We start from the raw sequence: 27694 nt of genomic DNA, 5'->3' as shown, positions 1-27694 counted from the left end.
TTTCCCTTTTCAAATTTTCATGTTTATTTTTGTATCCATACACATACATATAGGCTAAAGAGTTAAGTGGCCAAAACATCTTTTAAAATCTTTACTCCCCTAGACCTTCTTTCTTTTCACCCACTTTCCTATTCTGCAGAGGCACCCATTTTTCCATTGTGTTAGCTGGCTGTTTTGCTATTGAGGTTCATTGTTGAATGTCATTCTCAAATCACCATGTCCTGATATTTCAGTTTTAGGAATTATCCACTGTCCTCTGAGAATTTAGCTCCTTACCTGTACTCCCCTCCCATCTCACATTCCTTTCCCACACCTCTTCCCATGGCCCCATCCTCCAACATAGTTATATCATCATCTTGGTTCCATAATTATCTGTGCTGATATTATTGTAACTAGATGAATGATATTCACAGCAAAGCCATGTAGTATACTCAGGTTACTTTTCCTTTTCTACAGTTTTTTCCTTTTCCCTGTAGCTAATGATATTTTCATCTGCTTAATTTACCTATCTCTAATTTGACTCCAAATTCTACCACAGACAAAGTCTCTTCTTAATATATGAAAATATATTAGTCAGCCTATTAATTTCATTTCCATAAAGAAATCTCTCCTGGGGGCACCTGGGTGGCTCAGTAGGTTAAGTGTCTGACTCTTGGTTTTGGCTCAGGTCATGATCTCACGGTTCATGAGTGTGAGCCCTACATTGGGCTTTGCACTGTCAGTGCACAGCCTGCCTAGGATTCTCTCTCTCTGACCCTCCCATGCTCTCTCTCTCTCAAAATAAATAAATAAACTTAGGGGAAAAAAGAAGCTAAAAAAAATCTCTTCTGGAGGCTTCTGAACTGTTCCATCACCAGCCGTGGGTGTCTCTGCCCTAAGCATTCTAGAAGTGGTTTCACTTATTTGGGTTAGGTCCCCTGATTCCTGTATCTCAGATCTTCCACCCTCTTGGTTTACTCACTTTTGTTCATAGAAGGCATCCTTTAATAGTGTTCTGAGAAAGGTATATGGGAGCAAAAATTTTGAGCCCTAATGTTTACTCTTACACTCAAAACCTGAGCTGGGTGTAGAATTCCAGATGAGAAATCATTTCTCTCATTTCTCGATGGAAGCATCTCTCCCTTGTCTTCTCTTTCTGTTGAGAAGTCAAAAGCATTCAGATCCTTTATCCTTCATACTGAACCTGTTTTTTCTGACAAGAAACTATTTTTCCACAATGTTTTGAAAATTCATAATGCTGTGCCTTTTGCTGATTGTTGGCTCAGGTCTCATCCATTGTGCTAGGTTTTTAATCTGGAAACTTAAGGCCTTCATTTCAATGAAATTTTCTTGGGTTACTTCACTTCCCCTCTCTTTCCTTCCTTCTTTCTTTCTTTCTTTCTTTCTTTCTTTCTTTCTTTCTTTTCCTTCCTTCCTTCCTTCCTTCCTTCCTTCCTTCCTTCCTTCCTTCCTTCCTTCCTAGACCTGCCTCCAACAGATCAAACTGAAAGAAAAGAAGAAAAGAGGAGAGGAGAAAAAAGGAGAGAAAACGAGGGAGAAGAGAGGAGGGGAGGGGAGAGGGGAGGGTAAAGGAGGGGAGGGGAAGGGAAGGGAAGGGCAAAGAAAAAAGTAAACATGGAGGGTGGTGACAGTGGTGGATGGGGTGACAGAAGGATAAGCATAATAAGGACAATTTTTATTTCTAGTCAGTTTTTTTTAATCACTTAAAATAAAATTCTTCACAGTTTCTCAAAAGCCAAGGGAGAAGGAAAATTGAGAGACCGTTCTATTTTATGAACCCAAGACGGAGGGAAACCCTAGTTAGAAGCAACAAATTAAGGGCAATGGAAAAGGAAGTAAAGTAGGTAGTTCAATCTCGAGGATCTTCAGTGGAACAGAAAGAGACACTGCAGGAGTGAGTTTAGAAATAAGAAGTGTGTTTAACAGGTCTCAGGTCCTAAGTTCCTGGTTATTCTTTGTTTATGCTTAACCTGCTCTCTAGCTCCCAGGTCTCCTTAGCACCCCCCCCCCCACCCCACCCCATCTAGAGCCACTAGCCACACCGCTTCCCCATCTCTCATCTCTGTGTCTTTGGGACATCTACTCCAGGTTCTTGAAGCAGACACAGGACCTCATCTGCCTGCTAACAAAGGGAAGTGACGATGTGAAGACCCCACCTCTGTATCAGCAGGGCGTCCCTGGCATTCTGGGTGACTGGCTTCTGCAGAGCCGTTAGAATGTCACCCACATACTTTTAATAAGCAGTGGGTTAAACAGACTTGTGGGCTTCTCTAGGAAATTGGTCATTACTCACAAAATTACTCCTGTTGGAAAATGCACTTCAACTTCTAATAAACTTGCAGAGCATAATTTACTCCTAAATTCAAAAAGGCTAAAAAAGAAATTAAAAAAAAAAAAAACTACTGCAGGTATATCAAACCTTAGAGTTAAAGGACTAATGTCTTTTTTCTTTTTTTAATAATTTAACAATTATTGCTTTCTGTTGACAGTTTATGGGTTTTTCCAAACTAACTTTGTTCATACAGGATTCCAAATGATATATTAAAACAGAATTTAAAGAAGACTCTACTCTCATACCCATTCTTGTTTCTATACTCTTGATTCTCAGCAGAAGGTCATTAGGCCTTTGTTAGCTCTTATCACATTGCCACTCCATCTGGCATGATGGGAACATAGTGGTCATGGAAGATGAATTGATATGGATACAGCTACGACATCTCTGACATCTTTCTTCTCCCCTTTTATGCCGAATACAGGAAAAGACTAAAAGAGCATGGGCTGAATGAATACACAGAGGGAATAAGTATTGATGCAAGGGACAAATCAGCTAAAAACATCATAATTGAAAAGAGAATTCTTAAAAATGGAGGTAGGCTTACAAAGTCATATTGGTATAAGATTCTCTTGGTCTCATCTTTTTTTTTGTCTAGTTTTATTGAGATATAACTGACATGTAACATTTATTAGTTTAAGGTGTATAATAATGATTTGATTTATGTACATATTTAAAAATATGACAGTAAGTTGAGTTATATAGTTAATAGTTTAGTTACATAATTAATTGGGTTATTTCCCTGATGGTTTCTTCCTCTTCATTTTCTACTCTTTCTTCCCAGATCTCCTGTTAATCAGATGCTGGGCCCCTAGATTAATCTAATTTTCTTATTTTTCCCTCTGGTTTCCTATCACTTTATGGGAGACTTCTTCAATTTTTATCTCCTATTCCTTTTATTTAATTTTCATTTACTATCATACTTTTCATTTCCATCAGTTTCTGGTTCTTTAAATGTTGCTTTTATTTTTATTTTTTTTTTCAATGTTTTTATTTATTTTTGGGACAGAGAGAGACAGAGCATGAACGGGGGAGGGGCAGAGAGAGAGGGAGACACAGAATCAGAGACAGGCTCCAGGCTCCGAGCCATCAGCCCAGAGCCTGACGCGGGGCTCGAACTCACGGACCGCGAGATCGTGACCTGGCTGAAGTCGGACGCTTAACCGACTGCACTACCCAGGCGCCCCTAAATGTTGCTTTTAAACAGCAATTCTGTTCTGTTTCATTGACATTAATATCTTATTTTCTGAGGATATCAACAATAGATATAGTTTTAAGTTTTCTTATCCCTGTTTGGTCTTTGTTTCCTCATTTATTTATGTTCGCCTGCCTTTCATATTAGAAATATATGGTAATCTTAGATGCCTGCTCATATTTTAGAGGAGGAGTTAAAAAGAATGATCAAGAGCCTTTGTGTGTATGAGTGGGGTTCAACTGTGAGAATTCACGATAGGGTGACCTGGCTCGAGTTTGTATTGAAGAATCCATGGTGCCATCAACGTTAGGATTGTCCTTTTGCACTTTTCTGAGTTCCTAGAGAAGTCCTCAATCTCTTGTCTGGAGAATGCTCGCAGCATGTAGCAAACAAGTAGGGAGGTTGAAAGTCTCAGCATTCAGTATATAAACTTCCCCCTAAGCCCTGCTCTCCTGTGGTACCTCTGCCTTCCTATGTCCCTGGTGTCTCCCAGCCCAGAGACTCTCTTTCAAGAATACACAAGGCTTCTGTGAGTGGAGGAGGGGTAGTAACCCAGCTTCATAGAAGAAGGATATCTTGGGGTCTAAATGCTTCCTAAACAAACTTTCAACCAGCCCTATTCTTAACACTCCTTCACTCTCACTTCTAAGGGCACTTATTGCCACTAATGCCTGAGCTTTTGGGGCAGTTCTGCTGTAAAACAAATTATTGTTTAGATATCCCCTGTCACCTCAGGGTTCATCTCTCTTTGGTCTGCCAAGTCAATAACTGCTTTCTAGCTTTCAAATTTTTGTTATCCTACTCTAGGGCTCTTTATGCTTATGGATTCCAAGCCCTAAAAAGACCTTTCCTTTGTTGTTTCTTTAGAGGGGTTTCAGGAGTGATCAGATAGATGTAAACGTGTGTGCTCAGTTAGCCATGTTTACTGACAATAATACTAATGGTTTGCAAAGGCAATTAGGAATTGCTGGCTTTGGCACAAAGTGACCCCTACAAATTTGAAAAATAGTTTCCAAATCTTCAAAGCCAGCAATTCAAGAGCTCAAAGCAATGTAGTAATCATAAAAAACAATACTACCTAAAGAAGGGTACCATCACTATTTGGCAGATAAGGAAATGGAAGTCCAAAATCAGAGAAACAGCATGCAGGGAGGTCAGAACTCAGGGTCTCTCTGACTCCAATGCCATACTCCACTAAATCACCTACTTTCAAGTTTCAGTGTGTGTCCTAATAACTGCAGGGCATTTTATACAGTTCTGAACCCTTGACCCTTCTTGATTTAGTAGGTCTTGGGTGGGCCCTAGAGAATGTATATGTCTAACAAGTTCCCAGCTGATACTGTTACTGCTGGGAACTTTGAAAAGCACAATACTATGATTTTCTATCCTCTTGTGCGATTCAGGTTTCATTTCAGAATATGGTGTCAAACTCTGTGGACATAAATGTTGGTTTTGATTTGTTCTTCATGATCAAGGCTGGTTACATTATTCACCAATTTCTTTTTTTAGAGTAGGTTTAGACAGACCAAAAGGAAAGAGTTGCTTATCTATAAAAAGCCCACTTGCAGAAAATGGATTATAACATTCTCTCTTTCTTTTTCCTCCCTCCCTCCTTCCTTCTCTCCACCCCTTTTCCTCTTCAACTCTACTCCTACCCTGGCTATCCCACCACCCCCAGATCTCATAGATGCCAACAGGAAAAACCAAGGAAGCAGAAGCCCTTTCCAATCCCTGCTTTTAAACCAGATAGTGCCTCAAATTCAATATCCATTAAGACTATGTCTTACTGCGTATTTTAATGAGACTTAATTTCTTCATTTTTTTTTGAAGAAAATGACTCTTGTTATATGAATTTCTGTTAGAATAAAACCACCAGTCTTATGATCCTTAATTCCCCATTAGCCAGCCATCTGATTAGGATGAGCCACTCATTAAATCATATAGCTGCACTGGTGGGTTGGGGGTAAAAATCATTAACACACACAACACTGGCACTGGGAGCTCAAAGCAGTCCACAGATACCCTTTCACTTCTAAGACAGTAATGAGAAACAGCAAGTAGAACTGAAAAAAGGCAGAGAAGAACTCACAAATGGAATCTCCTGGCTTTCTTTGTTAGGAACAGCCCAGCAAATTATGACAGGTGAACCCAGTGACTTCGGCACCGACAATATTATCTGATAAAGGCAGAAGATGGGGTCTTCTGAGTTATACCCTCTTGGGTTCAAATTCCAGCTCAGCGACTTAGAGCTGTGTGGCCCAAGGCAAACTACTTTACTTCTTTTTCCCTCCATTTCCGTCAGCCTGACAAAAGACCTAACACCTGCTCACTTCCCTGGGTTATCCGGGGGAACGAGACACTGGGGGAAAGCACGCAGAGTACTGAGTTGGAACAAAGAGATCTTCAATGTTATCGTCTCTTTCAGTTATCGTCCTGGAGTCAAATGTCAGAACGCACACATCAGACAGCATTTTGTTAGGATGGTAACCTGGAACCTTAGTCTGAATGGGCACTATTATCTTTTAATTGCATAGATGGGCTCAAAATTTATCATTAGAGGAAAATACTGGAGTCCAGAAAGAGATGATTTAAATCAAGCTCATCGTGCAAAAACAGAGGCCTTCAAAGGAATCTCAAAAATCCCTCAATGCCAAGAGCTTTGACACATCATCTGAAATACTATTGATTCTGAATGAAGCTATTCAGAGATCGGGAAGGAATGAAGAACCGTAAGCATGCAGGAAGGCAGAGGGGGTAGGGAGGAAGGCCTGGGAACCAGACTGAGGTCCTCATTCCATATCATCTGGCCCACATGACAGCAACACATCTAATTTTGTTCATGTAGTATTTTTGGTCTTTGCTGCTGTTATTGCTTTTGCTTATTCTAATGTGATAATGATGAGTGGGTGTGAGGATAATGTTTATATTGGCATGGTAACTGGCAACTAAGTTTAAAAATCTTATTTCCTGTGATTTGAAATCCATAGCTATGAATCTATCTCATTGTCTGGGAAGAAATGAGTAGTAACAATGGGAAGATAAAAAAGAAACTGTTATGCTAGCAGATCAACCTGGTGTAGGAGAAACCTGTACTCTGAAGACAAAAAGCCGCAATTTGGAGACCTGGTTCCACTACCAACCTTAGGGTAATCATTCCTCCTCTTTAAATATCTTCATATAGAATGGAGTTAATAATTGCCTTATAGTTTACTTTTTAACAAGTGGGATAATATATAGAAAATGCTTATCACAGCACCTAGTACATATCAAATACTCAACAGATAATAACAATAATTAATAGTAGGACGGTTAAGGACCATCTCCAGAGTCATCATTTCCTGGAAACATTCCTCCATTAACTTAATTATCTGATGCCTTCGTTCAACAAACAAGTATTAACTGAATACTCAGGAGTGTCATGTGCTGTGCTGGGAAGCAACATGGTATAGTGAAAATAACTTGGTCTCTGAAGAGTAAGAACCTTACTGACTCTGCCACTGTCAGGGAGCAAGAATTCCTATCCCCTTCATGGTCCTTCGAGCTGGACCAAGAATCAAATTGACTTGAGACAGATTGACAGGAGAAAATCAAATTTAAAAGCATGCATACAGAGAATCCACACAGACATGGCAATTTCAAAGACAGTCAGGCAAAATGAGGTATAGATGTCATCTTGAACTATGGAGAAGGGGGCAGGGGTCTGGGACTCCAGAGGAAAGCTCCTTCACAGGGAGATAAGGAGAGCAGATAATTGATAATTTGATGTTTCTCCTGCCATATAGATGGATCACTCAGATAAAATTTATCTCTACTAATACCCCTTATTCTGAGAAAGACCCCCAATTTAGATTCTCCTATGCAGTTAAGAGAAGAGCGAAAGCTTCTCTTGAGCCCACAGGGTGTTGATTGTCTTCTTATGCTCAAAATAATATTCAGCCAAAGTGGCTCATATTGGGGTGGCTTGCCCTTGGCCTTGACACCACCAATTCAAGTCATAAGAGCCTCAGGTCCCTTATTCATGAAAGAGAGCATAATCTCCACCCTTCAGATTTCTGTGAAGATTCAGGGAATTAACACAACAAATGCCAACCACAATGCTGGTGGGGCGGGGGGATCCAAAATAAATCTTAGTTTTCTTTCTTCACCCACCCAGTGTTAACATCCCTCCATTCATCACCCCTGGACTCTGGTCCCCTCAGCTCTTGGCTTTCAGTGGCTCCCTCCTACTGTGATATGTAGGCTTGTGCCATTCTTTAAACAGAATACTTTCTGGAGTGCAGGAATTGTGGTGGTCACTTCAGGGACATCTTCCTCTGCATTCAGTGGGTGCTCAGAAATTGGTATTGGCTAACTATTGAAGAAAACTGTCCCAAAGAGGAGAGTTCCCTCAGGTTCAATAGTGCAAGGTTTATGGTGTCGGTGGGCCTTTTCTATACCCTACAGCCATTTCCTTGACACCAACTGGGTGTCCTACATACAATTCAACTCCATTCTGAGACTATCTATGGGAGGCAGCATCAGATTCCACAGGCAAAGGGCTCAGCCCCACAAGACTGGCCCCACTTAAGATGTCATTTGCAAGTCCAGATTGCTACATGTACTTCTGACAATGGTTCCCGTGAACCCCTCCTTGGGTTCGACTAATTTGCTAAAGCAGCTGACAGAACTCAGGAAATCTGTCCACTCACTAGATTACTGGTTCAACAGCCAGATGAAGAGATACACAGGGCAAGACCCTGAACAAAGGAGCGTCTGTCCTCCTGGAGTTTGGGGCCTAGCATGGTATTTGGAAGTGTTCTGGTTCACCAACCTGGAAGCTCTCCAAATCCTCTCCTTTTGGGTTCTTATGGAAGCTTCGTTACATAGGCAAGATTGATTAAATCATAGGCCATTGGTGAATGAACTCCACCCCCTCTCCCCTCCCAGGAAGGGGCTGGGGGATGGGTAACACAAGGGAGGGGGTCAAAGTTCCATCCTTCTAATCACCTGATTAGCTCCCCAGGCAACCAACCCAGATCCTTAAATGCTTCCAAAAGTCACTTCATTAACATAACAAGGGACGCCTTTATTGCTGTCAGCACAGAAATTCCAAGGGTTTTAGGAGCTCTGTGCCAGAAACAGGGAGGAACACCAAATATGTACTTACTATTATAAATCACACAATATAATATACTATTGTAATATCACACAAAGGCTTCACAAAGTGTGGTCTCAAACCACAAGGATCACATGCTTGGGCGGCTGGTAGAAATGCAAATTCTCATGCCCCCTCCAGATCTACTGGATCAAAATCTTTGGGGGTGACAGCCAGGAATTTGTATTTTTTCAAACTCTCCAGGTGATTCTGAGGCATCTTAAAGTTTGAGAAATGCTGCTTTATACCACAGGGATCCTCAATGCTCCACTCCAAGAGGGAGGCTGGTTGGAGGGGGGAAAAAATACTGGGCCATATTGAGGAAGCAGGATGAGGCCATGGAGGCAGCTGACCTTACCCCACGAGAAAGAGCAATAGCAGTGAAGCCAGGAGAGAATGAGGGAATAATCCCACAGCTTAGTGGTAACATGACACGTGGGACATTGATGCAAAGGACTACTCGGCTCTGAATGTCCTACCAACTCCATGTCCTCATTCCTTCTCAAACCAGACAGCTATTCCCCTGAGCACAGAAAGATTCCCTGAAACCAGGGAATATAAAACCCTCATACATTCCCTACTTTATAACAAGAAAAGCCTGAAAACTCTCACTTAATATCTTGCTAAGAATAGCACAAACTCCTCTACCACGCTGAAACTCTGCTGTGTTGGTGAATGTCACTTAACAAGCAAAATTCTTACAGGAGAGAGAGAAGGTTATTTTCAGCTACTTCTCATCTGTCGAATGAAACAACGGCTCCCACTCCACGGTAACCCATTAACCAAGCAGTCTGTACCACCTCATTGCAACCAGTGTTTTAATAGCGCCACAGATAAAAGCACAGCAATTTCCACAGCAATTACTTCTGCAAACGAATCAAGAAGGTCAGACACAGGTTGGAAAGGTCTCCAAATAATTTGCTACTTGTACTTATTTTGTGCTTGCTGAGTTCTTGATTGCAAAGAGACAACCGCTTAGTTAGTTACACCTGGCTAACAAGGTAGGCTGGCTTGCAGGTTTGCAAACCCACTGTTTTGCTTTACTTGATAATGAGAGCCCTAAGTTTCTATTTCTCCAATATGAGTCATCAAAGAGAATCTAATTAACAAAGCCATTTAATATAACACATAATTTTTAAAGCCATTTAGACAAGTGTGTGTTAACCTTAACGGCTCATTTTCCAATAGTACTTATGTCTACACCTAAAGTTATAAGCTCACAGAAAGCTCAAACTTTCTCTTCTACATCTCAAAACAACTACCTAAAAGAAAATTTTTCAAAAGGCCCTACAATCACCATGGTGAATCAAAATGGAACAGCGCAATGACTGCACAAAATGTCTTTTAAAGAACTGCCTCTTCCAATAGTAGTAATAGAAAGAGATTAAAATCCCTTTCTCCATTGTTGACAAGTCTGGTCTTGGTACTTCTAGCATCTGGTGATTTTCCTCACTGGAAACCAGCCGTGATCTTGGTTGTTCAAAGTCAGAACTGGAATTATTTGGTTGCTAAATGACACTGTGGGGTCACAGCGCCTCTCTCCACATTGCCTCCAAAGTAATAATTACCCCAAATGGTCATCCCCCACCCAGCTTTCTACCACACAGAATGCCAAGGAGTAGAGACAGTCGTAAACTCTCATATCGGACAGGGCTATCCTTTCCTGAGTCAGTGGTCCCAATCTTGACTCTGCAGTCTCATAGCCGTAACACACGTGATTCCACCCCTTTGTGCACAGGAGGCTCAAATATTTACTTAATAAAGAAATACTAAGAGTCATAATAACAACCGGTACGTGCACAGCTTTTATGATGTGTAAATCACTGTTCTAATCATTTTGCACACATAATTTATCTTAATGGCAGATACTATTATTATCTGCATTTTACAGATGAATCTGAGTCAAGAATGTTTAAGTGATTTGCCCAAAGTCACACAGCTGGTAAGTGGCAGATGAAGGATTCACACGCAGGCAGGCTGGCTTGGGAACCCGCCCTGCCACGGCACCAGACACCTCTCTTAAACAAACGTTGACTGTGTGGACATACGGCTCCAGTGCCCCAACTATACGGACTCATTTAAATCTCTTCACAGCCCTATGAGGAAGGGCTATGGTTAGCCGTATTTGCAGACGGGCCACAGAGAGGTTGAGTAACTTGGCCAAGGTCACACAGCTAGTAAGTATGGAGCTGGATTCAAACTCAGACAATCTGGATTACAAAGTCCATGCCCTGAACATTTATACCAGGTTTCTCAGCCTTGGCATCATTGATATTTGGGGCCAGCTAATTCTTTGCTGTGGAAAATTGTCCTTTTTTTACATTAAGATTTTATTTGCAAACCTTCTTTGTTGTATAGAAAGTAAAAATGCTGTTACAGTCTTCACGTAACTGTCAGTGGCCAGCCACAATGACCCAGGCTACAGCAAGAGTCTTACACAAAGACCCAACAGTGCTCACAGTTTTGTTGGAGCGAAGTCTCCAAGCTTGATGGTGGATTTTGAAGAGGGACCAAAAGGAGGAAGGCAGAACGTGACAGGGACTATCCTTTGGCTCTCTGGGTGGGTGTCCTGTGGCTGGTATCACAGCCACCCTTTTATTATTATCATTTAAACAGCTACCAGTGAGCAGTCCAACCAATACCGAACAGTTTTTTCCCTGCAGATCGTTTGGGTCTTCATCATCTTCTCCTTCATCATCAGTTTCTCTTCTCCTCTCTTACCTTTCCCGCTTTCTTACCCTTCTTCCTCCTCATCCTCATCACCTTGTCCATCACTTCCAAAGTCGTCTTCCTCCCCACTCACTTCATCTTTATCGTCACCCCTTTTCCACCCTCCTCTTCCTCGTCACCCTCTTGGCCATCACACTCCTCCTCCTCACCATCCTTGTCCTCATCTTCCCCTTTGCCCTGATCCCCTTCCTGCACAGCATCCACCTGGGCTTCTGAGCCAGGGGCTTCTTCATCCTCTTGGCCATAGCCATGCAGGTAGGTCAGCTGGGGGAGATAGTCTCTCCCTAGTCATTCAGACTAGTAACCCCAGTTAAACAGATGCGCACTTTTCAGGCAGTCCCGCTTTTTCAGAGGTTCCACAGTGCTGATATTTTGCCGTGTATTGCCACTGTGGTCCAGATGTGTGGGATTTGAAAGGTTTTCTGCTAACTTGTCCAGACCTCCAAAGACGCTATTGTCACTAAGCTCAAGCTTTTTCCATTTAAGTATCTGTTGGAGATCTGAAACTGAAATCAAGCCTGCGTTTATGACACTGAGCAAGTCTAAGTTCACAAATTCAGTTGTTCAGCCTCAGTTTTCCCACCATTTGATCTGCCATTGTCGGGGACAAGTTTTCCAACAGCTGCGGGAGTCTGATTCCTCATCTCCATTGGAGCCTCCTCTTCGCGTCCATGGTTCCCCGCTCCCCACTCTTCACACTTTGCTTTTCGTGGCGGGGTGACAGGCGTCCAGGCCTGCGTGGGGAGGGCCGTCGGACGGTCAGGGGCGGCGGGCAGGCCAGCGGAGCCCCGGGGAACCCAGCGACTCAGCGAGCAGAGAAACCGCGGAGGGAAGGGGGCGGGAGAGCAGCGCTGGTCTCACTACCGCCGCCCCCGCCACGGGCCGCACTACTCTTGGAGGCGGGTGGTGGCGGGCTTGCCTTGGCCTCGTGCTGCTGCTGCCTTTCTTTGAATAAAAAAAACCTACCAAATGAGGGAGTCAGACAAGAAACAAGACTGCATGGATGCGGAAGTCCCTCTGATCTCCAAGAAATGACTATGATTATGAATTATGATTATGGAATTAGATAGAAAAATTGAAATGGATGATAATACACCAGGTCTATTCGTGATGATAAAACTTGGCCTTTCTCATCTTCTTAGAGACAGAAAGACAATTTTTCCAGCCTAATGGTGACATCCATAATTGACTTTGAGGACTTCTTAGAAGCCCAGATATCTGTCTCCCGCAAAGATTTTGATCAGGTAGAAATCATTTTCCTGCCATAACCCACACCACGAATCCCTGCTGCTTCCCTCCCAGTAAATCTGACACATCATAGCAGTCAGAGCTTTGGACTCACACTGACTACAGGATTAAATGCCAGCTCTGCTACTTACTTGCTGAGTGACTTTGAGCTAAGCGCTTGATCTCTCTGAGCTCCACTTTCCCCATCTGTACAAAAAGGGGATAAGACCACCCTTGGTGAGGATTAAACGTGATGATGTATATGAAGTGCTCCATGTGGTACCCGCTCAACACATGTCAGTTATTGCTATATTTTTATTATTCAAGATCCAACTCAAAACAGACATAACTCTTCCAGAAGCCTCCCATAACCATCACATCTAACCGGCCTCCCCTTCTGTTCCCCAATGTAAGTCATGTGTGAAATCAACAATCCTCATGTGGGCCCTGCCTACCTCCAACCATCGTGACCATGATTCTCTTTTTTTAATGTTTAGTTTTGAGAGAGAGAGAGAGAAAGAGAGAGAGACAGAGACAGAGAGAGAGAGAGAGAGAGAGAGAGAGAAAGAGAGCACAAGCAGGGGAGGGGCAGAGAGAGAGAGGGAGACACAGAATGTGAAGCAGGCTCCAGGCTCTAAGCTGTCAGCACGGAGCCCAACACCAGGGTCAAACCCACAAACCGCGAGATCATGACCCGAGCTGAAGTCGTCCGTTTAATCGACTGAACCACCCAGGCACCCCATGACCATGATTCTCAGTCAGGAGGCATATTAGAATTATCAAAAGAGCTTTTTTAAAAATTACATTTTCCTAGGTTTAGTTATGCTCAGGGGTGAAGTGGGGAGAGAAGAGGTTTAGCAGGTACGTTTTTTAAAACTTCCCATGATTCTTATAGGCACCACTATCTCCCTCCCATCTGTGAGCCTCAAGATTAGTCTGCAAGTAACCACTGGATGCCTTGTTTTGAAAAAGTCTGGCTATGTTCAACTATTGTAAAAATGTTAAGGAAAAGAGTTTGATGCCTTTATGAAACAGAATATAAAAGAACAGGCTTAGCCAAGAAAGTACTTCATGCTAACTGCGTACTGATGATTAAAAAAATAAAAGAGGCGGTGTAGTTAATTGAAGAAATTAGTAACTAAGTTGATAAATGAACTTTTTTCTAGTTGAGAAGAAATAATCATAGGCTAGATTCAGATTTTACAGAGAGTAGGAAAAAGGTGGCTTTTATGATTTTTTTTCTTTTCTCACTTGAAAGAGGAAAGATTAAGAAATAGTATGTAGAGAAAAAGGTAATTTTAGGCCTTGAAATTAGCAAGGTCATTATTTTTCATGAAGAGAGATGGCTAAGTGGCGGGGGGGGGGGGGGGGGGGGGGGGGGGGGGGCTGGCCAAATGTCAGGAGGAAGAAACAGAGCCTCACTGGAGCTTTGAACAGCCAAGCCTTGAGTGTCTGCCATGATGCCTTGGACAAGCCAAGGGCCCTGGGCGTCTTGCCCTGAATCACTGGGGCTGCAAAACAGTCAAAATTACCCTGAGGGGAGAGAGAAAAATAAAAATGAAGCTAAGCAGTGGTGGATATGTTGAGTTTAGGGAGGAATAAACAACATCCAACCTCTATTTAGCTGTTTGATAAGGTATGTACCTACCTTGATAAATTTGTCCAAAAAATAGCAATCAGAAATCACTGGATTCTAGTCTTCTGTTGATAGTGTTGTTATTAAGAGAAAAGGCCGGAGTGGTAAACTCCTCTGGATTTCTGATTCAGCTTCACCATACCATTACCACTGAACAGTGGACTTGGTGCTAGCTATCAGGGACTGGAAGACCAGTGCTTAGCAAAACATAATTGGCCTTGTGATAAGAGAAGAAACCATCCCCAGAGAATTCTGCTGGAGAGGCAAAGCTGAGGATAGAAGGAAGCATGTGGGAAGGTGTTCCAGACCATGGAAACAACATCTCCAAAGGTACAGAAGGCAAGGACAAGGACAATGTGGGCTAGAGGTCAGTTGAGGTTATTTAGCTGTGATAGAAGTACCTGGAAACAAAGCCTGCATTTAACTGACTCCATTTGGGGAACTGAGGGAAGAAAGCCCTCCTGCATGAGAAACTGCCAGAACTTGGTCTTGAATTAGTCTGGTAAGTGAGGAAGGGGGCAGGGAAATGGAAAAGTCCAGGCGAAGGGAATAGTATGGCCAAGGCTGGACCGTTGAGAGAACAAATCTCATCTAACGAACCACGAGTCTCTCAGCATAGCTGTTTCCTAGAACTCAAGGACGGTGGTGGGGCGACCCTGAGAGAGGGAGTTGTGTTGTAACAAGACCCCCACATCATGCAAGGCGTCCCTCGGTTTTATCCTGCAGGCAGTGAAGCTCCTTGTTTATGCCTGGTCTCTCCACCTTTGGGCACAACACAGGTGTGGCAACCTCAACCTGCATCCCAAGATGCAGATGCCACTCTGCTCACAGGTTCCAGGGGAAAGGTCAGAGCGGCCCGCCAACTGGGTGCTCATTCTGACAGGTGGCTTAAGGCCAAGGGAGACACTAACCACCTCGATATTTCTTTTTTTTTTTCTTTTTTCTTTTCCCAATATATGAAATTTATTGTCAAATTGGTTTCCATACAACACCCAGTGCTCATCCCAAAAGGTGCCTTCCTCAATACCCATCACCCACCCTCCCCTCCCCCCCCTCCCCCCATCAACCCTCAGTTTGTTCTCAGTTTTTAAGTCTCTTATGCTTTGGCTCTCTCCCACTCTAACCTCTTTTTTTCTTTCCTTCCCCTCCCCCGTGGGTTTCTGTTAAGTTTCTCAGGATCCACATAAGAGTGAAAACATATGGTATCTGTCTTTCTCTGTATGGCTTATTTCACTTAGCATCACACTCTCCAGTTCCATCCATGTTGCTACAAAGGGCCATATTTCATTCTTTCTCATTGCCACGTAGTACTCCCTTGTGTATATAAACCACAATTTCTTTATCCATTCATCAGTTGATGGACACTTAGGCTCTTTCCATAATTTGGCTATTGTTGAGAGTGCTGCTATAAACATTGGGGTACAAGTGCCCCTATGCATCACTACTCCTGTATCCCTTGGGTAAATTCCTAGCAGTGCTATTGCTGGGTCATAGGGTAGATCTATTTTTAACTTTTTGAGGAACCTCCACACTGTTTTCCAGAGTGGCTGCACCAATTTGCATTCCCACCAACAGTGGAAGAGGGTTCCCGTTTCTCCACATCCTCTCCAGCATCTATAGTCTCCTGATGTGCTCATTTTGGCCACTCTGACTGGTGTGGGGTGATATCTGAGTGTGGTTTTGATTTGTATTTCCCTGATGAGGAGCGACGTTGAGCATTTTTTCATGTGCCTGTTGGCCATCCGGATGTCTTCTTTAGAGAAGTGTCTATTCATGTTTTCTGCCCATTTCTTCACTGGGTTATTTGTTTTTCGGGTGTGGAGTTTGGTGAGCTCTTTATAGATTTTGGATACTAGCCCTTTGTCCGATATGCCATTTGCAAATATCTTTTCCCATTCTGTTGGTTGCCTTTTAGTTTTGTTGGTTGTTTCCTTTGCTGTGCAGAAGCTTTTTATCTTCATAAGGTCCCAGTAGTTCATTTTTGCTTTTAAGTCCCTTGCCTTTGGGGATGTGTCAAGTAAGAAATTGCTACGACTGAGGTCAGAGAGGTCTTTTCCTGCTTTCTCCTCTAGGGTTTTGATCCACCTTGGTATTTCTGAGTGATCCACTGGTATCACCATACCTTTCAAGCTGCTAATTTGCTTTGCCTAGACATGGTATCAAATTACATTAATTCTGATGCAAAATTAGCAAAATTTTCTCTAGCAAAAGTTTTCAAATTGTCATAGCTTCTGTAGCTTTTGAAATATTTTTCAACCTAACTCAGCACACAGGGAGGAGTCTCGGAAAGATGGTTTCATTGACTGGGGTCTACAATTTATACATGCACCAGTAAATGGAAGACCAGAAGTAGACTTTCATCCAGCATACACACAGGGGCAGAGATCCTGATTCCATGACAGCCCTCTATTTCTCTTCTAAAATTTAGAATTCAACTCCACTCAGAGAGGCTCTGTCTGAGCCAGTCAATCCTCTGGATGCCTCCCTGAATCTGAAAGAAGAATGCAGAAAACCTGAGAAGTGACAGGCTTGGTTGGCCCTGGGAAGGTCACTGTGACAGTGCCATCAATATGAGGAGGAAAAGGAAGTTCTGAGGGGCCCAAGCTTATAGAAGGAGCAGATTAATACTCTCTACTCTGTCCTGAGAGGCATGATTAAAACCCTGGGCTGCTCCCCAGTGGGGTTCACAGGCAGTCTCTGGGGGGAGAAAGAAGGAGAGCCTCTGAGGGGGAAGGAGTATTTTACCACTGACATTTAGAAGTGCCAGCCCATGGCGTGAATAGAAATAGTCCAACTTTCAGTTGATATTGTAATATTTTTAAATTCTCTACTAACAGTGCATTAGTGTGGACCATCCCCACCCCATCTTGCATTTGGGCCGGTCCTGCTCCTCCTGGTCTCGTTCGTTACAACAAGTGGGCTGAGGTGTCAGAATGATAAAAGTGAGCCCCATTTGGTATGTGGTAGTTTAATCGGCAGCAGTATATGCTCTGCTGCTTAGAAACTGTAGGCCATGTGCCCTCTTTGGAACCAAAAGCAGTTCAACTATTAATGCGAAACTGAATGGGCTTTCAGATAATCGCTTCAAACTAATGGCCAAACTCATCACTTTGTTCATTCATTTATTCTGCAAACATTTACTGTCTCCCTGGTGATAGGTGTGGTGCTAGCACTGAGATACGATGCCTGATAAGACCAATGTCTACATGAGTAGACAAATGAGACTCGGTGTGGTCAGCATGCAATCTAGATTGGGGGAAGTGGTGCGGGAGGGGGGACGTGGAGGTGGGCAGGGTGTGCAGCATGTCCAGAGAGGAGTTTTGAGGGATAAATGGAGTTGAGGGTATGGTAGTGGAATGTTAAAGGAAGACTCCCAAGCAAAAGCAACTGGTTTAGCCCTGGGGCACAGGGTATGGATGGGGGCAGTGAGAGAGGAGACTGGAAAGGTGCACAGGGGCCAGGTCTGAAGCCCTACATCAGGCTAAGATGCTTGGATTTGCACAAATCAAGACTTGCTCCCCAAACTGCTAGCATGTGTCCACTCCTAGCAGTGGACATTTTCAGACCTTCATTATATATAATGAGGGTACAGGGGTACCTGAGTTGTTCAGTAGGTTGAGTTTCCAACTTCGGCCTAGGTCATGATTTCGCAGTTTATGAGTTCAAGCCCTACATCTGGCTCTGTGCTGTCAGCTCAGAGCCTACAGCCTGCTTCAGATTCTGTATCTCCTTCTCTCTCTCTCTGCCCCTCCCCCAATCACACTCTGCCCCCCTCTCTCTCAAAAAATAAACATTAATTTTTTTTTTTTTTAATTTAAAATCATTGGTTTAAGAGTGCCTGGTGGCTCAGTTGGCTAAGTGTCCAACTTCGACTCAGGTCATGATCTCACCGTTTCTGAGTTTGAGCCTCACATTGGGCTCTGTGCTGACAGCTCTGAGCCTGGAGCCTGCTTCGGATTCTGTCTCCCTCTCTCTCTGCCCCTCCCCCCATTTGCACTCTGTCTCTCTCAAAAATAAATAAACATAAAAAATATGCATGTAACATATACGGGCCCTGCCCTTTGCTGAAGAATTTACACATACTCAGTTATTTCCACCATTTAAGTCTTACTGGTTTGGTTAAATCCTAGCAGGGTAATGAAGTCACTGCAGATAAATCAGCCAATCAGTAAAGAACATGTATTTGAATGCCCAACATCCACACCTACCAGCTCTCCTCTGCCTTATCAGTCCTGTCACACAGGCTGAACATTTTGGTCTCATTTCTGCATACCCCTTCCCTCACCCTTCTTAATTCAGTTACACATGTGTCCATCTTCTCCATTCCATTCCTGCTGTTACTCCTGGTGGGCAGAGCATTCCCTTCTCGAAGGACCAGAGCCCTTGTCCTCTGTCCAGGCCCTCCCAGACCACCTCAAATCCTGCTTCGACACAGCAGTGGCCACATTTTGAACGTGCCTGTGCACGCTTGTCTCCCATTCCCCACTCTCATGCACCACACCTCAGACAACCTTGCATGTACCCTGATTCAGGATTGGTTCCGTGGACATGAAACTGTGCAGTCACGTAGCCTCTGTCCTTAGAAGGCCCCCTGCTTGGGTGAGTCCTGTGCTGCCCGTCTTGAAATTCTTAATGGTTTTTGAACAAAGGGCTTCACATTTTCCTTCTGCGTTGGGGTGCCACAAATACATTGCCGACATTGCCTACTTTACATCCCCATCTTCACTCATGTTCTCCACACTGAGAGAATCTTAGCTGACTGATCCTGCCTATTAGAACCTGATCCCTCTGTCAAAGCCCAGCTCAAATGCCAACAAGTCTCTGTCAGCCCAAGCCTGAGGTAGGCTCTACCCTGGGCTCCCAACATACTTCGTCTTTACTTCTGCTTTATCACTTGTCACACATAATGTGACACACACAATGTGTCACACACAACCTCACGAGGTAGTTATCTGCAAACGTGCCTCCTTCCCTCACAAAAGAAAGGCAAGCTTCTCTGGGATGGGGTTGGCAGGTGTATTCTTTCACCTCTTTTGCTCCTCAGTGCCTGGCACAGAGTAAACCCTCAACTCATTATTGATGAACTGAATTTCACTCTCCAGAATAACCCAGTGGTTTCTTGGCCACCAATGTCTCTTCTTCCCGTGCGCCGCTCCCAGCCCAGCCAAGTTCCACTGACTGTGTCCATGGTAACGTTTGACCATCTCAGAAACTATGGTAATGTAAGAATGGGCACCAGGCAGGCAATTACTTTAGGTGAGCGAAATGGCTCTGTAACTAGGAATGCACACGAAGAGCAGTCTGAGTGAAAAGGAGAAAAACAAACAAACAAACCCAAATTTGTAAGTTCACAGCCCAGCAAAATTTTCCACAAAAGAGAACTGATTTCCAGTTGTGTATCAAATTGTTCCTAAAGTAACTGGTATGTCCAAGAAGTTTCCTGAGGTTGAAGACTTCCGCCAGAAAAGTAGCCAGGGGAGCTCAGCTTCAGTATTTTCCCCAAAGGACCATACTGCCTGAAGAAAAGGCCCAACTATGACATGGACGGTCCCTGAAATTCTCTTACAACACATCTTAATCCAGTTACATCTCTTTCTTGCTCAAAAGCCTTCCAACACTCTTCTTACTGGAGAGCAGAGCCCAAACATCTTAGTAAAAAATCGCCAACATTTACTGAGTGCTTTCTTTGTGCCAAGTACTATACAGGTTTGTACAGAGCTGATTTCATTGAATCCTAACAGACCTACATAACAGGCAGTATTTTTATCCCTATTGCAAATACCTGAAAACTGAGACACAGAGAGGTTAAGTAACTAGCCCCAAATCAAACAGGAACCAAGTGCTAGAGTGAAGATTTGAACTAGGAGATCTGAGGCTGGAGCACTTTATCACTGCCCTGGCGCTTGGCTACTCAGGCAGCTCCGTCCCTCGCACCTCTCTGCTGTCTCCTCTCAGACCCCTCACTGAAGCCCCTCTGGGCTTTGTTCAGTGTGCTGATTGTGCCCCGTTCCCCTCAGTTAGGCTCTGAGCCTCTGTTCCCAGCATGTCCTTTATTCCAGTGAATGTGACCCCTACGACTCGGGTCTCAAATTTGAGTCTTAGGACTCCTTTCTACTCTTAAAACGTTGAGGACAACAAAGAGCTTCTGTTTATGCAGATTATATCTATTACTCTTAACCATGTTAGAACTTAAATCTGAGAACATTTTACAATATTTATTTATCCACTTAAAAATAATAATATACTCACTATATGTTAACACACATAACATCTTTTACAAAAATAGCAATACTGTCCAAAAAATTAAAAAGTTAGTAAGAAGAGTGTTACTGCTTTACGTTTTTATAAATCTTTTTAATGTCTGGCTTAATAGATGACAGCTAGATTTTTATACCTGCTGCCCTCAGCCTGAAGCGATATGTTGGTCTGGTTGAAGCATATGAAGAAAATCCAGTCTCACACAGATATGTAGTTGGGACAGGGAGGAATATTTTAACAGACCTCTCAGACAACTAAGGACATTCTTCCTTCATATTATACTGAAATTCAACAAGCAGTAGTTTCTTAGAGCCTAATGTGGATCTGAAATCATATTGATGAACTTTTCATATTGTGTTACGTTAATACATTGGTCTATCTTGCACTTTGAATGGATTTCTTACCCAGGTATGATGAGTTCATTAAGTTATGCTGATCTTCCAAAAGACAACACATTCCATCAAGTAATATCAAAAGAAATCACATTCATTAATATCACCATCAGTTGCATCAAACAGACTTTAGTGTTGGAAACTGTCAAACTCACGATGGCAGTTACCAGTTTTCCATAATTCTAATTTTTGCCTGAAAGCTTTAATTTTATAATTGGCAACAAATACTATCAGTTGTTTTCCTTGAAGTAATGGGCTCACCTCATTGATTTTCATGAAACTGTCTGCCAAATACCCCAGTTTGGAAAGTCACACTTTGTCAGTTATTCTTTCAAGTAAAAATGGTAATGAAAACAGCAGGAAAGGACATGGCTATTTCAGCTTGGAATTCAATTGCGCAAATGCCTTTCCTTGGAACAACCATAGTATTCCAGTACGCCCAAGTGCTTTACATACACTTCTCTTTTTGTTTCACAGAATATTAAAATATATACTCCAGGGTCAAGATTTAATCAATTTAACTATTCTTATCACTTCATCAAGGGCATTCTTAAGTGAAACTAGATTTTTTTTTTTTTTTAACAAGTGCCTGACAGGGTCTCCTGGGTGGCTCAGTCAGCTAAGTGTCTGACTTCAGGTCATGATCTTATGGTTTGTGAGTTTGAGCCCTGCATCAGGCTCCAGGCAGACAGCTCAGAGCCTGAAGTCTGCTTCGGATTCTGTGTCTCCCTTTCTCTCTGCCCTCCCCTGCTCGCACTCTGTCTCTCTCTGTCTCTCCCTCTCAAAAATAAACATTAAAAAAAAATTTTTAATGAAAGTTAACAAGTGCCTAGCAGTGAAGAATATAATCACAATTAATACAGTTTGGGACTGCCTTGATTCATGCCAAGGTGCTGGCTATTTAACACACCATTGGTTTTGTACCATCAGTGCACATATCAACACAGTAAAAGACGCAAATAATGTCTTCACATTATTACCTAAACGGTTTTGAACTCGCAACCTCATTGAAAAGCTCTTGGGGACCCCAAGGATACAAAGATCCTGCTTTGAGAACGGTTGCCCTACATATCTTTTTAGAGCCAATGCTCTAAAATGCTACTTCCCTGAAGAGTTTTACCACCTCGCCTTCTGAGCCACCACTGTAATTTGCACAAATTTCTGGCATCGTACTTACAACGTTTTATGACACATAGTTAACTATATCATCTCCCCCCCTCCCAACTATAAGTTTCTTTAGACAGAAACTGTCTTATTTACCTCTGAATATCAAGCCATTAACAGTTCAAGGCATGGAGAAAGCGCTTGATAAACACTGCTGAATGGATGAATAATTTGTACGATTGTGTTTTCTAACGATGGTTTTAACAATATGTCCCATCACACTTATCCTTCTATAATCTTGACACATGCCCATCAATAGGTCTGTTCCCCTCTCTTTAAACCTGGTAGGCTTTTGTGATGGCATCAACCTTTCGAGCATGGTAGGAAAGATGTCACTTGACTTCTGAGGCTAGGTCTTTAAAGTGCCATCCATTTCTGCCTTGATCTCTGGGGACACTCACACTTGAAATCCAGCCATTATACCAGGAGGAAGTCCACACAGCCTGTGGAGAGGCCAACATGGAAAGCAACCTGGGTCCCTGACTCAAAGCCCCAGCTGGGTTCCCAGCCTGCACACAGGAGCCCACGTGAGTGAGCCATCTTAAAAAAGGATCATCTAGTCCCCACTTGAGCTGAGTCTACTGACAACATATGGAACAGAAATGAGACACCATGATGAACCACTGACCAGCTACAGATTTATGAGCAAAAAACTAACTAACTAACTAACTAAATAATAAATTGCTACTGTTTGAAATCACTACATTTTGGGGGTAATTTATTATGCAGCAACAGACGTTCAATATACTTTATATTTGAGCTATCCTCCTTACCAAACTGTCAGGTCAGAGAAGGCAGAAACTATGATATACTTACCCCAGTATTCCCTACCACATTAGCACAGGGCTGTGCACATTGTAATGCTCAAAACATACGTGTTCACCTGAAATCAGTACTTATTTTTGATGCCACATATCCAATGGGATAAAATACATCTCATTTCCCCAGGATACAGATACTACCATACCCATTAGGAAATGACATGAAATGTAAAACACAAGCCATAAAACCGTGGTCTCCTATTTTCCCACATGAATTAGGCTACAGAAGGATTTTAAACAGTCATTACTAGATAAATGTCTTCCTGCCTACCTCCTCGCCAGCTCAGATGAGAAATGTGAGGTAGCCAGTCAGGAAGTCAGACAACGGAGGCCAGAGAAGACAAGGCAGATAGAGAAAATGTTGGCATGTATTTACTTTATAACTTGCTATTTTTGTGAATGTTTCCATTTTTAATGGAATTTTGCTTCATTTATAGCTTAACATTATTAGCTGAATTAAGAAAGAAAAAATTGTATCATGTATTTTTAGTTCTAATTTAAGACCTTAAATGAAATTTCACAGCACTTGTTTGTTTGTTTCAAGAAAAGACATACTTTGGCTGAATGCATCAGTAGAAGTGAATCAAATAATGGCAGTGGAAGTGATTCCAAAGAAATGGAAACCAAGAAGTTCATGCCAGTTTTATTTGGAAATACTATTCCTCATATATTAAGTTTGGGTTTGTAGCCATGTTTGAGGGTGGCATGCTAAACCCCCAAGTGTGTTACTGGCAGAGATGTTCTAAGTAATGACACCTCCAAAACTTCTTGGGTAGGGTTTACTTACACAAGTTAAAAAAAAAAAAAAGCTCAAAATCAGTGGAATTACTTGAAATAAAAGAGTACATTGCCTTAGAAAGCCACAGAAGCAGATGTTCAAATTTTTACCTATTAACACTCTGCAGGCTTCTAATAAAAATAGCACTTTTGGTTGCTGAGGCAAAAAACCACACGCAATCAATAAATGTAAAAATCTGCATCAGAGGTATTTACTTGGAAATGTTGGGTTAATCTGTGGTTAAGAAGGTAGGCTCCACTACCACTTCCAAATGATATCACAGAGTAACATACCAGCCTAATGATACAGAAGACCAACTCATAGACCAAAGAAAGCAAGCAAAGTATTTCCCATTATAACCTGTTGAGTGCACTGATGCTGCTAAGACCTAAGACCGCAATCTTTCAGTATGTGGATGATTTGAACATGATGGTGATATGAAGAACGAATCCTGTTTTGTTTTGGTTTTTTCCATGCTCATTGCCAAAAGACAGGACTCGCTCTCAAAAGCATAAAGTTAAGAAAAATTACATTGTCAACAGATGTGCTTTGGAGTTCAAGTTTTGTGTAGAGTATGTTCTGATAGCACAGCTAAAAAGATAAGAAAACATTCTGGAATTACCCAGTTAATAAATTTGCACCAGAGTGTAAATTAATGCATTGCTGCCTTTGATGAGAAAGACTTACTTCAGAAATAAGTCAGCTAAAAGAAATACTGTATTTGGTGATGCAGTAAAAATTATAAATTACATAAAGGTAAATACATTAAGTTCATGATTACTCTGAATAAATTATTGAGAAGGAAGCTAATAATAATCAACAGCATTGCATGTTGATGTTTGACAGTTATCAAGGGGAAAAGTTTTGTCAATAATGTCTTAAGCACAGAAAGAATTCTTGGTGTTTTGTCATCTTGGTCTCAACTTTACAAAAATGTAAATAACACATCCAAACTTGTTTCTTTGTCTGTCCTTGTTACTTTAATGATTCTAATACCTCCATGTAAAGGAGAAACAGTATTCCCTACCACATTAGCACAGGGCTGTGCACATTTGATGCCACATATCCAATGGGATAAAATACATGTGTTTTTTAATGACAGGTAAGACTGAAGACCAAAAACAAAACGTGGACACTTAAAACAACAATTTCCATAGTTTACAACATGTTCCAGAATTTAACAAGTATCAGTGAAGGAGGAGATGATGTTGATATAGCATATCTGAAAAAAGTTATCAACAAATATTTTCTGAATTTGAGTGTTTTGAAGTTATTTTTTTTTCAACGTTTATTTATTTTTGGGACAGAGAGAGACAGAGCATGAACGGGGGAGGGGCAGAGAGAGAGGGAGACAGAGAATCGGAAACAGGCTCCAGGCTCTGAGCCATCAGCCCAGAGCCTGACGCGGGGCTCGAACTCACGGACCGCGAGATCGTGACCTGGCTGAAGTCGGACACTTAACCGACTGCACCACCCAGGTGCCCCAATTGAATTTATTTTTTTAAGTTTATATATATATATATATACAATTCTGTGGATTCATATTTTCATCAAAAGATAATTTAAATTTAACATTTTTGGAACTGGCTACTGATGAAGAACTGAAGATGAATTTAGACACACAACACCACTTGCTTTGTTTCAGATAAAAATTACAAATGAATATTCTGAGCAATGCTAAATTAGCTAGAGTCTCTTTTTTTATTCCTGTGAATGTTATATCAGACCACCCAGAGAACCTGTATGTTAATCCCACCACCCTAAGGAGAAACGCAAGGGCCAGATCCTAAATGACCTTGAATGACCTTCATAACATACCTAGGAACATAAGCCACATACACTTCCATGAAGGCCTTTCTTTCCTGTCTCCAGACCCTGTAGGAAGATGTTCTATTCTTTCAAGCTGGGAACACTTTTATTCCACTCTTCAGTAATAATGGTTCTTGTTCATTGTTATTCAGAAAGTCATTGCAAATCATTTCTGAAAGTGCCTGCTCTTGAACAAAGGGGTTTAGCTGAGGATGGCTCAGAGGATTAGCTGTCGCAGTCCTATAAGATGTGGACTCTACCTGGGAGTGGAGCCCCACAGATCTCTGACATGGATGAGTAGTTCCCAGAACTACGTATCAGAGAGGATCATCTAGTTGCCAACAACCTACTTTAATTCAGCATGCTTCTGTTGTGTGCCTAAACCATGGCTTGTGTCCTTGATGCACTCCGTTTGGGCTTCATCATCTATCCCCCGAGAACAGCATTACTGTCAATCCAACCTAGATTCAATAAATTAACAAGCAAGAAGCAAGCTCATCTATGCGTGGTGTTCATTCAAAGTGTGCATATAGGCGTTTAATAGAAGGAATTGCTTTTTCACTCATAACTTTGTTTAATTATGATTGTGGAATGACAAAAGTACAAGTGTAATAGGAATTTTCTATATTAATCACCAGCGTGTGCATGTCAAATAAAAGATGTGCACCGTGTTTGTAATTTCTTTCTTTTTCTGTTTGTTCTGAATATGTTTACTGAACTAAAAGTTTATGTCTGTTGAATCTAATTTAAAAATTGGGGCTTGTATTTTATTCATCTTTTTAAAATTTAATTTTTCCAGGGGTGCCTGGGTGGCTCAGTTGGTTAAGCGTCCGACTTCAGCTCAGGTCACGATCTCACGGTCCATGAGTTCGAGCCCCGCGTCGGGCTCTGGGCTGATGGCTCGGAGCCTGGAGCCTGCTTCCGATTCTGTGTCTCCCTCTCTCTCTCTGCCCCTCCCCTGTTCATGCTCTGTCTCTCTCTGTCTCAAAAATAAATAAACGTTAAAAAAAAATTAAAATTTAATTTTTCCAAATTGAACTTATTATATTTTGACAAAAGTATTAGTCTGAGAGGGATTGGGTATTTTAAGAAATCAAAAACTAGTTCTTTATCACAGATACCTTGAGAAGCACTGAACTAGCAAACTGACAAGAGCACATATGCTTTTCATTTTTTATTTGTGGAGACTCTCCAGACCCATGACCAGCAGGTGTGTTCTGAGCTGTTTTCTGCTTGCAACGATGGGTTTCTGGGAGCCTCCAATACCCCTTCTCCTACACCCATATCCCTATGCTCATGACTTCACAACACAGTTCCTGGCGGAGTGAGTAATGCTGTCCATAAAGAATAAGGTGAAAATAATAAGGATGGAACCTCACATCAGCCCAACTCATTTTAGACAATAAAACCAACTAGAAAAGAGTCAGTGGAAAAGGTCAAACAATGTAGAGGTCATGGCATCTCATCCCTCCTGGGAAGAACTTGAAGATTACTTTTTCTTTTCTTTCTTTTTCAAGGGAGCACAGTCATCGAAAGAAAAAGCTGACAACCTCTAGTTCAGCTTTCAGGATTTCAGTTGAGAATATCTAAGAAGTATTTTTCCTCTCACCATGAAATTATCTGCTACAGCAATTCTGCAGTCACTCTGAATACATACAAACTAAAATGACTTCTGCTCTGAAAGTTACATTTCCAACTGACGACGTGCAAAAAGCAGCGCTGCAAAATGTGCCTTTGTGTGCAGAGCCCAGTGAGCAATTACCTATCCCTCCTGACCATGCTGTGTAGGCACAGAGCCGAGGCAGCTCCTTCGCCAAGTCTGCCCAGGGCCTGCAGAGTTGGCACGTGGCAACTCAGAGTCTGGTTGGGAAACACATTCACCATCAAAGAGCTCATTTCTTAAACCTGGAGAGAATATAAATTTACCTTCTCCAATTTCATAAATATAATTCCAACCTTTTAAAAATATCCATTTGCAAAACGCTTCATGACTATCTAATCTCTCCCTATCTTGTAATTCTATCATGCAACACACATTAACAAGTACTACTAATTTTCAAGGATTTGGGTGGAGAACCTGGAAGATCAAAGATGAGTAAGACAATTTCTATGCTAAAGGCACTTTTGCTACATAGCAAACAGGTCATTATTTCAATACCTTATGTTTGTACATTAAAGCTCACATTTGAATATCTCAACTGAAATAGGCAGGGAATAA

The 27694-nt window shown here is 42.1% G+C and overlaps 1 protein-coding gene and 1 pseudogene across 2 annotated transcripts in view; both read right to left on the bottom strand.

The window, feature by feature from the left end:
* The window catches only part of KCNH1 (potassium voltage-gated channel subfamily H member 1), a 381430-nt gene that overhangs the window by 121285 nt on the left and 232451 nt on the right, over positions 1–27694 (bottom strand). The gene's annotated exons all lie outside the window — the stretch shown is intronic.
* On the bottom strand, positions 11350–12064 carry LOC122476321 (annotated as a pseudogene).

The sequence above is a fragment of the Prionailurus bengalensis genome, chromosome E4 (assembly GCF_016509475.1).
Source record: "Prionailurus bengalensis isolate Pbe53 chromosome E4, Fcat_Pben_1.1_paternal_pri, whole genome shotgun sequence".
In the NCBI taxonomy this organism is placed as follows: Eukaryota; Metazoa; Chordata; class Mammalia; order Carnivora; family Felidae; genus Prionailurus; species Prionailurus bengalensis.
This window is presented reverse-complemented; position numbering and strand designations above follow the sequence as displayed.